Source organism: Equus caballus, chromosome 15, assembly GCF_041296265.1.
Source record: "Equus caballus isolate H_3958 breed thoroughbred chromosome 15, TB-T2T, whole genome shotgun sequence".
Taxonomy (NCBI): domain Eukaryota; kingdom Metazoa; phylum Chordata; class Mammalia; order Perissodactyla; family Equidae; genus Equus; species Equus caballus.
The window spans coordinates 97670741-97684984 of record NC_091698.1 but is presented as its reverse complement, the minus strand read 5'-3'; the positions used below and the strand labels follow the sequence as shown (position 1 = coordinate 97684984).

The following is a 14244-nucleotide window of genomic DNA, read 5'->3' as shown; positions in this document are numbered from 1 at the left end:
ATTTTGGGAAAGGCCAGGAAAATGTGGGATGAAAAGTAGTGTTTTGGAAATAAGCTTAAGTGCCATAGAGCCGGAGTATAGGTAACTGGCTGGTACTTTGTGTGGAGGGTGGGTGCCTGAGAAAGCAGATACCAACCCGGTTTTCGACCAGCAAGCAGGAAACTTGAACTAAAACAACTAGCAGTGTTAATTCGGAGAGTTTCTAGAACCCAGTAGTTTCCCCGGATAGGAGGAATGCTTCGGAAAAGATGAGCTTGTAGCAATGTTCTTATCAGGAGTATGTGTCTTGATTGTGAAATTTACTGTTTATCCTCTGTTCCATAATTTGGGTCTTATGAATTAAATTAATTTGAGGAATATACAGTAATCGAGAAATAAACACACACTTACCCTCCCCCCTCCCCCCCAAAATGTTGGAAGATCTGAGAGTTTGTTTTATGGTTTTCGTATTTTGATAGTGCTTTGTGTTTGCCAGCAGTTGTTTTATTATCAAGTTTGTTTGTGTAGGGGTGTGTTTTGGAGCTTTTATTCCTCTGTGTAGGGCCATGTGTGTTGTGGAGCTGGGCCTGGACGGACCTGGACCTGAACTTTGTGGGTCTGGAGGCCGAGTTCTGCCTTAGCTGTTGTGGGATGCTGTGCACGCGCCTCACCATCCAAGGTCTCAGTCATCAAAACCCTCACCCCTCAAGAAAGGAACGGGCTGCAGGGGCAAACCTGCTGGGTCTTGTTGCTCAGAAGAGCACTCGTGTGTTCAGGGGAGGGACTGAAGGATCTCCTGGTCCTGGGGACCCTCGGGAACAGTGAAGAGGTCTGCCCCGGATTGGGGGAGGGGAAGGGGGACAGCCTGGCCAGAAGGAAGTCTGTGGGCCCTGCCCTTTTCCCGGTCAGCTGCACGGAGAGCCCTGGACCAGAGGGCAGGGCAGGGCAGGAGATGGAAAGATACTTTGAACGAGGTCACTGTGGCCTGCGGCGTGCTGAGGCTAGTGCGAAGAACTTGGCTTCCTAGTTAGGCGGGCCACTTAGCGCTGTATAACTTGGGCCAAAGGACTTCAATTCTTTGAGCCTCGGTTTCTTCCTCTCTGAAATGGAGAGATAGTCATACGCATTCACAATGTAAAAGTTAACTGAGATACACAAGAGCCCCTGCGACAGAATACGGGGTCAGTGATCACTGTGGTGTTATTTTTTTTACAAGAGGAAGGCAAGGTACCAGTGAGGATGCCTATTTGTAGGACTGGGACAGTCCTGTCTACAGTGGCCTCTGGGCGGTAAATCGTCATTATGGGACCCCCTGCTTCTTCCTGCCATCCCTTCCCACTGTGAGTTGGCCTCTCCTGGATCCTCTCTCCTCTGGGTTCAAGGTCTAAAAGGTACCTAAATGGGATGGAGTGACTTGGGCAAGCATGCCGAAGGAGACGGGCGAGGTTGCACTGGGGTGGGGGTGGCTTTTGGAGCATTTTGAGAAACATCTAGAAGGTGGTGCTCCAGTCTGGACGCTGAGGCTGGTGGTTTGACCTGTTTTTGTGCTTCAGCTTCCTCAGTGTCACTGGCCATGAGAATTTGGAGCTGTTGAGGTCCTCACGAGGAATACAGGAGGTCGTGATGCATAAGTCACGCACTGTCAGCTTTGGGGCGACTTTCCTGGGAAGGGCAAAGTCACGCTTTTTACGTTTCATTGAACCTTGGCCCAGTTTATTATGGGATAAACCCACTCACTTAAAATCAGAATGGGATTTGTGGAAAAAAGTCGGGAAAAGCTCCAAAAGGCCTGTCAGTGATTTGACAGGTTCTTAATTTGTGGAGGACTCCGGGTGCCTATTTGATGGCTGTTTCTGAAGTGCTAGCTTTCTAAGCTGTGAGTGGAGGGTCAAGAGAGAGCCAGGGGCCAGTCACCTGCTTTTGTGCCTGGCAGCCGGTCCAGCTCGGGATACGGGGCCCGGGTCCCTTGATTGTGGTGCACCCGGGTCCTGAAGGCCCCTCCGCCTCTGGGAAGTCTCAACTTGGATCCATGCGGAGGAGAGGTCCTCTTGACCATGGCAGGGCTCCTTCCTGTCTTCCCCCTACTTCCTTGTGTGCCCCTTTTTCTTCCTCTTTCCACGTCTTCCTGCCTCACTTCTCCCCACCTTTTATTCAACAAATAAGTGAGCGGGGCTGGGCTGGAGTGTGTGCAGGCTGGCGAGTCCTGCCCAGTACTCCGGGTCCAGGCGGACGCCAGTGGTTTTTCACGGTACAGCTTGGAACCCACTAGTCTTAGGTTAGTGGGCCCACCGGCATTTTTAAAAAAGTGAAATAGAATAGAAAAGAAAATATCGGACTGGGACATACTAATATTAGGTGAGGGATTGTTTTTTGAAACTTGTTTTAGCTGCAGTGTGTGTGTGTGTGTGAGTGTGTGGGTGTGAGTGTGTGAGAGAGAGAGTGCCTGGGTGTGTGGGAAAGGGGTCTGGGTGTGTGGGGAGGGAGCAGCCCTCCACAGATGTCAGCCCATGGGGACCCTGGCTTCCTCCTGCTCGCAGCAGCCCCTGCTTGCTGGGGGATGCTTCAGGGTGGTTGTGCCATGTCCACTGTCCAGCTGAGAGGTCGGGTGGGGGCTCAGTCAGGAGAGGCTCAGTCAGGAGAGGAGCAGGGAAGTTTCCACGCTGGTGATCGTGGCCACATCTCTCAACCCACTCACCAAGTTTTGTGATTCTTGCAACCACTGTGAATTTTTGGCTAGGGCTTTCCAGGAAAAAGCTGCAGGCTGTTAGAACCGAGCCGAGGCTTTGTATCGACTGCTGTTTGCTCCTGAGTGCCAGGTACTCTCTGTTGCTCACAAAGCAGACCCAGCGACCGAGACTTGCCCGAGACACCTGTTTGCGGGCTGCTTGTCGGACAGGTGAGCCCATTGACATCGTGTGACTTGTTCCCGGGAAGTCCTCTATCTCCTGGGACACGGACGCTCTCTTCTTGGTGACATCTTCCTCCGCATTCCTGGATCTCTTAGGCGTACACCTTGGTTTACAAAAGACGAGAGAGAAGTGTCAAGACAAGTTAGAGTTGGGGAAAACCAACCCCACCGCCCAGCAGGGCGCAGGAGCCCTGCCCACGTCTGTTTTGACAGAAGGATTTTCTGCCATACATAATTGTAGAACACTGCCCAATCTTGGGTTGCCTTTGGGCCCGGATTTTTGCACAAAATGGAAATATATTACCCCATTGGAATATAAACATACCGTTCCAATATTTTTTTATGAATTTCAGCCAGTAGTGTTCTTTGCCCCTTCTTTTTGAGAAGGTATAATTTAAATAGATATATAGAAAGTACTCTCAGGCAGGAGCCGTAATTCAAAGCACAGCCTTTGTCTGGAGCCGTTTGTGACCCCACGGTTGGCTGTCATTTGGCGGTTGGCTGTCATTTGGCGAGTGCACTTTGAAGAGTACTTAGTGTATACCACCTCACAGCAATCCTGTGGGGGGCGCTGCTGAAGTCATCCCATTTCATAGATACGAAACTGAGGTGCTGAGAGGTTAAGAACCTGCTCAGGGTCACAGGTGGTGGAGCTGGGCTGTGAACACCGACTGGCTCCTGCACAGCCTGCCTTCTTGCCCCTGAGCTGTAGGCAGCGCTCTCGAACGCCCGGGTGACCTTACTGTCTGTGAATTGCTGGAGTGGGGTGGGCAGGGGTCAGATAGAAGTTGAAGTCGCAAGAGCAGGGCATCCTTTTTGACCAGACACAGACTTGGACGGAGAGCTCCTGCAGATGTGGAACGGATGAGGCAGAGCCCTCTGCTCGGTTAGTGACTAGATACAAGCCAGAGGATTGAGCTCTGACCTGGACCTGTTTTGCCCAGCACGTTGGTCACGCTGTGGTTTGGGTGTCTCCAACCCTGCTGTCCAGTCCTTTTGAGCCCCTTGGCAGGGACCTGAGAACACTCATCACAGGGATTATAAGATCCGAGCCTTGGCAAAATCCCGATGCTGGAGGAGCAGAGCGGTCACCCGTCTGACCTTGTGACCAATGCAGGAGCCCCCCCACCACCCCCTCCTGTCTCAGCAGTTCTGGTGGCGGGGAGACCCTGACACTGAGCTGGCCAGAGTTTTCTATCCCTCCCGTGGTCCTCCGAGGTCATTAATGTTGAAGTAGTACATGCACATGTGAAAACCAAACGCCGGAAACCAACACCATGGAAACACTTAGGATGAGAAGGGAAGGTCTCCCGGTCCGCAGGTGGAATGTACATCAGGCTGGAAATTTTTGTCTATCAGAATGTGTGTAAATGGAATTCTTAAAAAATGAGCTCATATTATAAACACTTTTGTATTTTTTTCCCACTGAATATATACCTTTTTGTGTTAGTATTTGTGGAGGTACCTCCCCCCTCCCCATTGTGTTAAACAGCCTCGTGACGTTCCATTGTGTGGAGTGAGTGGACCATCATTTCTTTAACCAGAGTCATATAGATACTTGTTTGTGATTTTCCCTGTTACAATTGATGCTGCAATTACTGTTCTCTACATTGATCTTAGAGCAGCAGAATTGCTGGGGTTTGCTAGAACGTGCAAACAATGACAGATGTGGCCGCGGTGCTCACTCTGTTATTAGTTATTACCCAGCAGCTGGGAGTGACGACGGTTTGTTCCCCCGCTCCCTCCAGCCCTGGGGTTTTTATGAAATGCTCTGATTTGGGACCACCTGGAAGGCCTCCTCTGATTTGCATATCTTAAATTATGAATGGGGCTGACTCTCTTCTTGCAGGTCATTGATCAGATGGGTTTCTTGTTCTGTGAACTCTGTCTATAAATTTTGCCCATTTTTCTGTTGGGTTGGTGTGAGGCCATCTTCAACTGCCCCCGATATTCCAGAGGTAGATGGTGTTAGCAAAAGCTGCAGTTATGAAAGCTATGGTTGGGGCTTTGAATTTTGGCAGAAATTCCAAGAAAGCAGTGTTTCTTGGCAATTTGTGGAGACCAGAGAAGAATTCTGCCAGTTTTGGATGAAATGCTGATTTTTGTTAACCAGGCATGAAGTCATGAGACCTCCGTGACCTCATCTGGACAAATGTTAGCAGAGTGGCCCTTCTGGAGCCGTGCGGGTCGGGCTCACTAATGCATTTGAACACCTGCTGTGTGCAGGGAGCTGTACAGATTAGCTTCAGTGTGGATGGCCCGCTGTGTGGAGACCTCTGCTCCCTGCATGTGTGGAGGGCTGGGCGCCCACTTTCCTAACTCACTTCTGCGGGGTGACAGCAGCCTCGCTCCCGGACGCCCTCACTCCCCACACCTCCCACTGTACCCTCCTTCTGGCAGAATCGCCTGGAGCTGGCTCTCCCCTTCCGAGGTCTGGAGGCTGACCTGCTGAATCAGAAGGGGCTTTGGTGTGGGGCCTCTAGGACCAGCGGTTTTTGCTGCCTCATCACTTTTCTTAGGAAGTGTTAGTCTGACTTGCAGGCTTTTTAAAAACATGGCAAGCTTTGCTAGTGAATTTTCTCATTTTGGACCGGAGTATCTCCTGAAGAACACTTGCATGCTCACAAAGTCCCCGAATACTCAAGGATGTTGACAGACACGGAACTTTGCTCAGTCCAGAGCTGGCAAGAGGGAAGTGACTTGCCCGCGTAGTGGGGGAAGGGCTGAAACTCAGGTATCTTGACTTCTAGTCTGGTGTTCTTTTGCATCATGCTGCATCTAAGTCATACTTCCCTTTTTGTCATTTATATGTAATTTATCATCCTTACCAGCTGATAAGTATCAGTCCGGAATGTTCTGAAGAAAGACTTCCTCTTTGCTGTTCATATAAATCACAAGAGGAAGATAGGCTATTTATAAACTAATTTCATTTTCATGCAAGTCTTATTAGTTATTATACCATTTTTGGGATTTCTTATAAATCATCTTTTTTTTTAATGCATTGGATGAAACTGGCGTTTATCGTGTAGCCTTCCAGGTGGATGTGACCTTGGCCGACCCCAGGGGCTGCACGATGTTTGTGTTTCTACCAGAGCTGGTCAGGCCTCAGACTTGGGCCCCAGACGTGGAGACAGAGACTGGAATGTGCTCGGGGAGAGCAGGCAGGGGTGGTGTGTGCAGGCCCCCCCCCCAATCCCCATGAGGCCCAGTGAGGCTGACAGCGCCTTCCTCGAGTGGAAGCTGTCAGATGACCCAGGACCACCAGGAGAATGAAGAGTGAGTTGTCTCCAGGCTTCAATGACCTTTGGGGAGACCCCCAGGGAGGCAGATTTTGTCATACTCTTGGGGAAGAACCATGCTAACTAAAAGCCAAGTGGCTTAAATACTCCTAGTGATGGAGCGCTCACTCTCCCAAGGCAAATTCTTCAGAAAGTTTATAAGTTGATAAGTTTTCAGAAAGGTTATAAATGAACAATGATGTTCAATTGTGGAGTAACTGAGCCAGTTAAGGTATAAGACTTTAAGCTTCTCCACGGCTGGAATGAATCTTTCCGGGTGCCAAACCCAGAGCAGGGTGCAGAGCGGGCACTGTGTGGTCTCTGCCGCATGGAGGGAGGAGTGGATGTGTGGAGGGAGGGGTGGGTGTGGGCTAGTCACTCACCTGTGCTCAGAGACAACTTTCAGACATTCGAGGTGGATCAGGATAAAAAGGAGGAGGGGATGCTTTATCCATGAGAATTTTGACTTCCCTAGTAAAACCTCTTTGCCCTTTTTCTTCATTAATTCAGAAGTAATGAGACCTCTTTCAGAGCTGTGGGCTCCATAGGGTTTTCCTCTGACTTTGAGAGCTGGTGGCAGGGCTCAGCTGAGTCCGGGTGACTGACTTGAGCACTCTTTTAGCTGTGTGTGCCCCCTGGAGATGGCAGAGGGCGAGGCTGGTCTGCTGCCCCTGGACCGACTGGCAAGCACAGGCATACCTCTGGAGCATGCCGACCGATTTCCAAACCAGACACCGGCTTAGGAAAAGGAAAAACTGTCATGTACCACAGTGGATGATGTTGGCCTTGCCGTTGGAGCAGTGAATATGTTTTCATATCCTGTGCGTTACATGTACTTCCTGCACATCTCAGCAGGTAGAAAGTCTGTGTGTGACCTCACATGTAGGTCGGATGGTCCAGTCATCCAGGAGCTGTGCAGGATTGTCACGGTTTTGGACACAGACTTACCTGGATTTGAGTGCTGCTTCCGCCCCTGACTGCGCTGGGACCCTGAGCAAGTTACATAAACTCTACGGTTCAGTTTCCTTCTCTGCAAAGCGGGAAAATTATATCCTTTGCATCATTATGATAAACAAGTAAACAACTTAAATTATTATTGTCACCCTCTGGACAGTGCACCACCCTTAACGGAATGTGGAAATGCACAGTGGATTTAAAGGTTTATGTTGCGCTGGTTCCGTGCTGTTACTGTCTTTGCCTGGTGTTGCCAGTAAACATGGATATTTAGAGTCTTTCAGATGTGCTCATTGAAGCCCTGTAGCTGGCTGGCTGGGACACGACTGTCGGCTTGCTCAGTGTCTGTTGGCCCGCAAGAGAGGAGCGGGGTCTGTCTGCGGGGTGCCCTGCTCCTGCTGCCCTCGGCAGGGACGCAGGCAGGAGGCCTCCCCGGCCTGATGGTGGGTTGGTTTGTCCACTGAGAAGCCCCCTGGATGCGCCTAAACCCAGATTCCCCAGGCGTCCCTCCAGCACCTCCTGTGAGGGGAGAGGTGACAAGCAGACGGTGTGTCTGCCCACCGTGTGCTCAGGCGGGGGGTGGTGGCAGGTCGCCCCCGGAAATGATGAATCATTCTCAGGACGAAAGTGGCAAAGAAATGTTCAGATCACAGACCGAATAAAGGAGGGTTTGACCTTTTGGTCCTTGCAGGCTAGGGGAAGGGTTTTGAATTTACCTTCTGAGAGGCCCCGAGGAGGACTGCCTTGTGAAAATATCCCATGCAGAGCCAGCGACTCAGGCTGATTTCTCTGGTCACTTCCTCAGGGAGGTGCCAGCAGTAAGAAGTACCTTCTGCCCTGGGCTCTCCCCGGGGCAAAGAGCTTTTCCAAGTCCTCACCGTGGCGCATGCTCCCCAGGACAGCCGGTTAGGCTTCCTCAGAGGGGTATTGCTGCCTTGCTCCTGTGCACAGCTTGCACATGCTGGAGGAGGACGCATACATCCAGGCCTTCTGACCCCAAATTTTGTGCAGTTTCTGTTTTTCAGGCTCTTATCCTTTACATTTCATGGCCTGTCTGTGGGCAAGAAAAGCCTTACGAACCTGTTATTTAAATTGGGTTTACGGTGAATTTTGTTTGGGGCCTGGTCTTTATGTCCCTGGGAGAGAACTATTCCTGTTTTCTTAATTTCCTCTAATTTTTAAATTTTAGCACTTTTTGCCCTCATTCCCAAACTTGCCAAGCTACTTCAGAGGTGGTGGGTGCATTTTGACGCCTGCATGTCTGGAATTTTTTGTGATGGAACAACAGCAACAAAAACCCCATGCAGCCTTCCCCTCCCCTCCCGTCCCCAACACAAACAAAACAGCCTCTGGGTTCTTGACTTGGGATGAAGACTTGTTTTCATGATGTTACTATGAGCAGGTCGTAGAATCATAAACTTAGAGCCCCATCAAGTTCTTGAATTCCCTCTACAACCTCTTTGCCAGGTGCTGGCTGAGACTCTTTGAATGCTTCCCTTGATGGTGGGCTCACTCCCTATAATGAGTCAGTTCTCCTTAGATGCTTAGTCTCATAGGTTACACTTTCTGCCCTGGCTCTGGAGCAGCCTCTGTAATTCTGTAGCTTTAATTACAGTCTATGATGATCCATATGGCACTGGATATTCTGTAAACATGCTTAATATTCTTTGACCTTTAGAACTAGATGGCTGCCGTCTGCTTTGCTAAATTCACACGACTGATTATCTGTCACTGGGCCTCGCTCATTTATACCAGTTTCATCTGCCCAGCACTGCACAGGAGAACAGGGGAGACTTGGGGTTCAGCCCGGGCCTCCGTTCTCACTCTGCTGCTTGCTGCTCCTGCTACAGCGAGCATCATGCACTCCTGGCGCCCCTCGCTCCTGGTCGGAAACGGGCTAATAATGCTGGTCCTGAGTACTGCACAGGTTGCTCAGATTTGCACCAGATGAACTCACTTGCGTGAAGGAGTCTTATACATTGTGAACTGCTCTACAGCCGTAGCGTGCTGGTTTGCGTGGCCTTTTTCTTGAATTCGGTTAGTGATACGGCAAGGGTTTGGAGTGTACATGTGATGGGCGTTGGGTCTGATGGTTTTGGGTTGTTACTTTCTCTCCAAAGTCGGTCGACACCCTTCGTGGTTTTCCAGGCCCTTTTAAGTCTTTCTCGTAAGCATCATTTTATGCTTCTCGCCTCCACTGATTGTCCCGGGCAGGCGTGCTTAGCTGGTCTGCCGGGGAAGAAGCGTGCTCGCTCAGGCTGCACCTGCAGCTCCCCGGAGGCCCTCACGAAAACAAGGATGGGTCTCAGGGGGCTGTGCCAACGGGAAAAATTTAATGTCACACAGACAGTGGATTTCTTTTCTCAGCCCGAAATTCTGTTTTGTTCTGGGTATCCTTTCAGAGGTGAATCGAAGGTTGGCCTCTGCTGAAACTCCACTATAGTTAGGGAATTTGTTTTCAGTGGTTCCCTTCCATTTGCTCCTAGTACGTTTCTTCTTTTCTCTTTATGGGATGGCCTGCCAGCTCGTTCCTTATTAAAACATTAGAGTGTTGCAGATGCCCCGGTGGCTGTGACAGCCCTAGGCCCTCTGTGTCCTGGGTAAGTGGAGACCCCTCCATGGCACAGATCTGCATCTTCCTACTGCCACTGCTCCCTTGCTGGCTTGCCACAGTGGGCACCAGAGGTAAATAAACTTCCCCTGAGCTCTCGTCCTTCACTCTGGGGCATGCATTTGTTTTTAATGTGATACGAGAAGGAGAGGGGCAGCTTTGATCGTGCATCTTCTGTTTCCATTGTACCAATGGAAAAGTGTTCTAAACCCGTAAAGCATTTTCACTTTGGGGAGACAATCGCTATACAGGTTTAATTCAATCAAATCATTCCCGAAGCACTTAGCTTAATAAACAGATACATAAGATTAGACTCCTGGCGAATGTTGAAGGATTGTAGTCAAAGCAAACATGGGAATAGTTCAAGAAAACATGGCTCTGTATGACTGCAAACGTTTCCCGGGCCCCTGGGATGGGTCAGGCGCCGGGGGAGAGGCTGGATGCCCAGGGATGCGCGGGCCTCCTCTCTGTCCTCAAGGAGAGCAGACCAGCTTGGTGGACGGGTGTCTGTCCAGCCGCTTGACTGTGACAGCCAGCATTTGTCAAGCAGCTGGCCTGGATGAGCGGTCATGTCATTAACTGAGCCCGAGGGCTGAGGAGGGGGTTCAGTTGGCAAAACTTGAGTTGTTTTGGGTGTTTCTGAAGGAGGTTTCTTGGGCAGCCGGGGGAGGACCTGGAGGAGGCAATGGGAAATAGAGATTAAGGAGTGGTCGTAGGACTCTTGCAGGACACTTAGTTCTTAAAGAGAAGACTGTAGAAAGAAAAGTAGAGGTGAGAAAGATGGAACAAAAATGGTGATTCTGAGACATGTATTCACGGAGACAGTTTTGTGGGTGTCCTGGCCTTTGCTGGAGTGAGGGTTCTCACCCTGAGTCTGATCTCGCAGTCTTCTTAGAGGAGAGAAGAGTGGCACATACGTAGATATTGCCCCACTTCACCATTTCATTTCCAGGGAGCAAACCCGCAATATTAAGTGGAGACATGTTTCTGCCTAGATAATAACGCACCTTCCGTAACTTTCTAGTTGAGAGAACTAGAAAGGGAATTAACATCGCTTTTATCCACTTGGATTATGAATGAGCAGAACAGCTGATTCCCGAATTGATGATGAAGGGCCTTGGCCTAAAATAATTCAAATTCGTTTGTTTAGTTTTAATAATTGATGCTGTTCAAGTAGAACATGCTGTTTATTGTTAATGTTTAAATAGAATCCCAGGTGGAAATATGCTTTTGGAGTTTTATGTTCCTGGGTGTATTATCTGTTTGGGTCTAATATAAGTGCTGAAGTAGTTTCTAACTTAGGGAAGACTATCTGGAAAGATATATTCTAATGGGATGTGATAACCTCAGAAAATTGTTATTCTAGAAGGTCATCCTGGAAGATGGCACCTTTAAAAAAATGTGTTTACATGTTTCTTGACCTCAGAGTTGCCCTGCAAATCCACAGCACAGCTTGGGGAATCCCAGTTTGGCCAAAGAGTTTTTGGAGGTTTGGTCAGCTCTCCTTGAGAAACTTCTGACCCAGGGCTGTGGCATCCGCTTCACGTGGTCAACGAAGCCCTGGCAGGTGGAGCCGCTATTTCTTGCCAAATTTTGAGATAAAAATCACTAGATTTAAAGTAAGTCGGTGTGGGGTGAATGACGAGCAGGCGTCTCAAAGCTCTTCACCCGGAACACTTTGTTCTCTACGGGTTTTACTTATCTGTGGTTCCTCTTGAGGTAATTGAGATACTTTCTTTTTCAAAACAAGTCTTCTGCTCGCTCCCTGATCAGGTGTCTCGGTGAACCCAGGAGACCGAGCACGGTGACCGGAGCGAGATGAACGGGGCATGGACAGGGAGGGCACTCTGTCCACCTGCTTCATCTGGCTTCTTATGTTGAGGTAAATCAAATGAGCTTTTTTCTTGAGCCTTTTGTTTCAGACGGAATTGAAGGAAGTGAAACTCGCGACTGCGCCCAGCTGGTTTATTCTTGGGTCCTTAAATATCGGCCTAGTGTTTATTTAGTGGAGATGCTGGAGGAGGGGCAGCCAAGAAGAGCTGGGCTTGCCCCCAACTCGCTGGAGGCCCTCAGCCGAGCAGACCCCTGACATGGATCTCAGGCTACCCTCTGCCCGTGAAGGGTGCTGTCCCGGGCCTCCTGGGCCCATGCTTTCAAAGTTTTTTAACCAAATAGCATTCGTCTTCCTGAAATGAATGCTGATTAGTACCGTATTCTCCCTCAGCCCCTTTAAAAATTTTATTTAGTTGTGGTAAAATACACATAACATAAAATTAGACCGTCTTGACCATTTGTAAGTGTACAATTCAGTGAACTTAATGTAAGGGCATTCACAGTGTTGGGCAACCATTGCCACCATCGGTCTCTAGAACTTTCTTCATCTTGCAGAATGAACCTCTGTGCCTATTAAACACTGACTGCCCTTCCCCCCTCCCCCTGGCCCCTGGTAATCACCATTCTACTTTCTATTCTGTGAGTTTGTCTGCTGGAATCATATCATATAGTATTTGTCCTTTGTGACTGACTTATTTCACTCACCATAATGTCCTCAAGACTCATCCATGCTGTAGCGTGTGCCAGAATATCCTTCCTTTTTAGGGCTGGATAATATTCCCCTCCGTGTAGATACTGCATTTTGTTTATTCACCCATTGGTGGACACTTGGGTTGTTCCCACCTTTTGGCCATTGTGAATAATGCTGCTGTGAACATGGGTGTGCAAATATCTTTTTGAGACCTTGATTTCAATTCTTTCAGATATATTCCAGAAGTGGAATTGCTGGATCATATGGTAATTCCATTTTTAATTTGTTGCGCAACCACCATGCTGTTTTCCATAGTGGTTGCATCATTTTAGGTTGTCACCAGTGGTGCACAAGGGTTCTAGTTTCTTTACGTCCTTGCTTGTTTTTTTTCTTTTTTTTAGATAGCAGCCATCCAAATAGATGAGGTGGTGGTAGTAGTGTTCTTCCTTTTAGAAAATTCTCAGCGCTCAGCTAAGGCAGCCCCAGCAGGTAGATGTTGAGGACCGTTCCTAGGAGCGTATTGCCAGGTGGGGCTGTGGCCCTCTCATTTAAGAATCATGGAACAGACTTCCTGCTTCCACATGGGGGTATTTTCAGTTTTGCAAATAAGTTGTTCAACAGAGGGGGTAGCTAAAGATATCAAAGTAACTTCTGGTTATTTGTGGTAGGAAAAATACACCAGGCTGATCCCGTGGATGCAAGACGGAAGATCACAGGGCTGGACGTGGGGAAGGCCCAGTCCAGGCTCCGTCTCTGCCATGGGGGGATCTGCCTAAGTCGCTTCCCATTTCTGGGCGTATTTCTTTAAAATGGGGATATTGGAACAACAGCTCAGTCAGGATCCTGCCAGCTTCGAAATTCTCGGATTTTGCACGATAACCTTGAATTCACTCACTGAAAAGGGGGAGCGATGCTTGTTCTTGAGGACGACAGAACAGAGCAACACTTAGTTTAAATGGTTAGAGATGCCCTTTTGCCTGCCAAGAATTAGGCATCGCAGCCTTTACCTTCGAACGCTTGGAGCCGGGATTGGGGCTCACAGATCATCTTGGCCTGCATCCTCCTTTGACAGATGAGAAGCCCTGTGCAGAGATGTGGTACCGTCCAATTAGGAGCCTTCTCTTCTTATGATAAGTGTGCTGGCCGGCGGGTCTCAAGCTCTTCTCAGGAGCTGTGTTAGCAGCAGCAGTGGCCCTGGCGTTGGGGCACGACCGCACAGCAGGGGAAGTGGTCACGCGTCCCTGAGTGATGGGCGTAGCTCGTGTGTGAGGGCGATGAGGTTAGGAGAAGCGTAGGGGCCAGGAGAGAGGGCTCGACAGAACCAAAATGGAGGTGGCTTCAGAATCCCAATCCCGGGTCCGGGTCTGCCGGCACGCCCGTGCTCTGGGCCTTTGCTTCATTGCACTTTTCTCATCTGCAAGGCTGCGTACTACAGGGTTATTGGGAGAAGCCCACGAACGGGAGGTAATGTGATGAAAGAGGTTGTACAGGAATGCCGGGCCTCCTGCCTGCTCGCAGCTGTGGCGTTAGAGCTTTAGCTCGTGGTGGGCACAATGTTAAAGTCCAGGTGGAGCGTCAAGGTGGTGATTTCTTTTATAAAATGACGCCCTGTCAGAAGCATGAGAGTTACAAAGAATCCTTTTTTTTATCATTCATCTTTTCAGGCACTGATCTCCCCCCTTTTTGTATGACGTGAGTTAAATCTGTACCATTCAACAGATTTAGAAAAGGCAGGCTTTGATATGTTTCCATACGCGTGACCTCGTTGGCGGTGAGGGCTGGGGGCAGGTCCCAGCGTGTCTCTCCCAGCCTTTGCGGGAGGTCTGCTGGTCTCCTCAACCGAGGGAGGCGGTGCAGTGTCCCTTCAGAGGGCATCCTTTAAAATTGTAAAGCGAGCCACCGAGGGCTTCCTGTGCTCTTTTCCTTGTAGGTTTTGCTCATTGTTTTTAGGTCTCTGACCTGTTCTCAGTTTTAATTAAATCAGTAGTTC

At 49.4% G+C, this 14244-nt stretch overlaps 1 protein-coding gene across 31 annotated transcripts in view; it reads left to right on the top strand.

Moving 5' to 3' along the window:
- LPIN1 (lipin 1) overlaps positions 1 to 14244 on the top strand; it is a 123726-nt gene that overhangs the window by 54208 nt on the left and 55274 nt on the right. For 2 of the 31 annotated variants that reach the window (XM_070236648.1, XM_070236653.1), the window contains exon 2: positions 1196 to 1370. The exons of 28 other annotated variants lie outside the window; for them this stretch is intronic. The gene's annotated coding sequence lies outside the window, so the exon portion shown is untranslated. Of the gene's footprint in view, positions 1 to 1102; positions 1371 to 14244 lie in introns of those variants that run through there. One more of the 31 variants, XM_070236662.1, reaches the window with a different exon arrangement.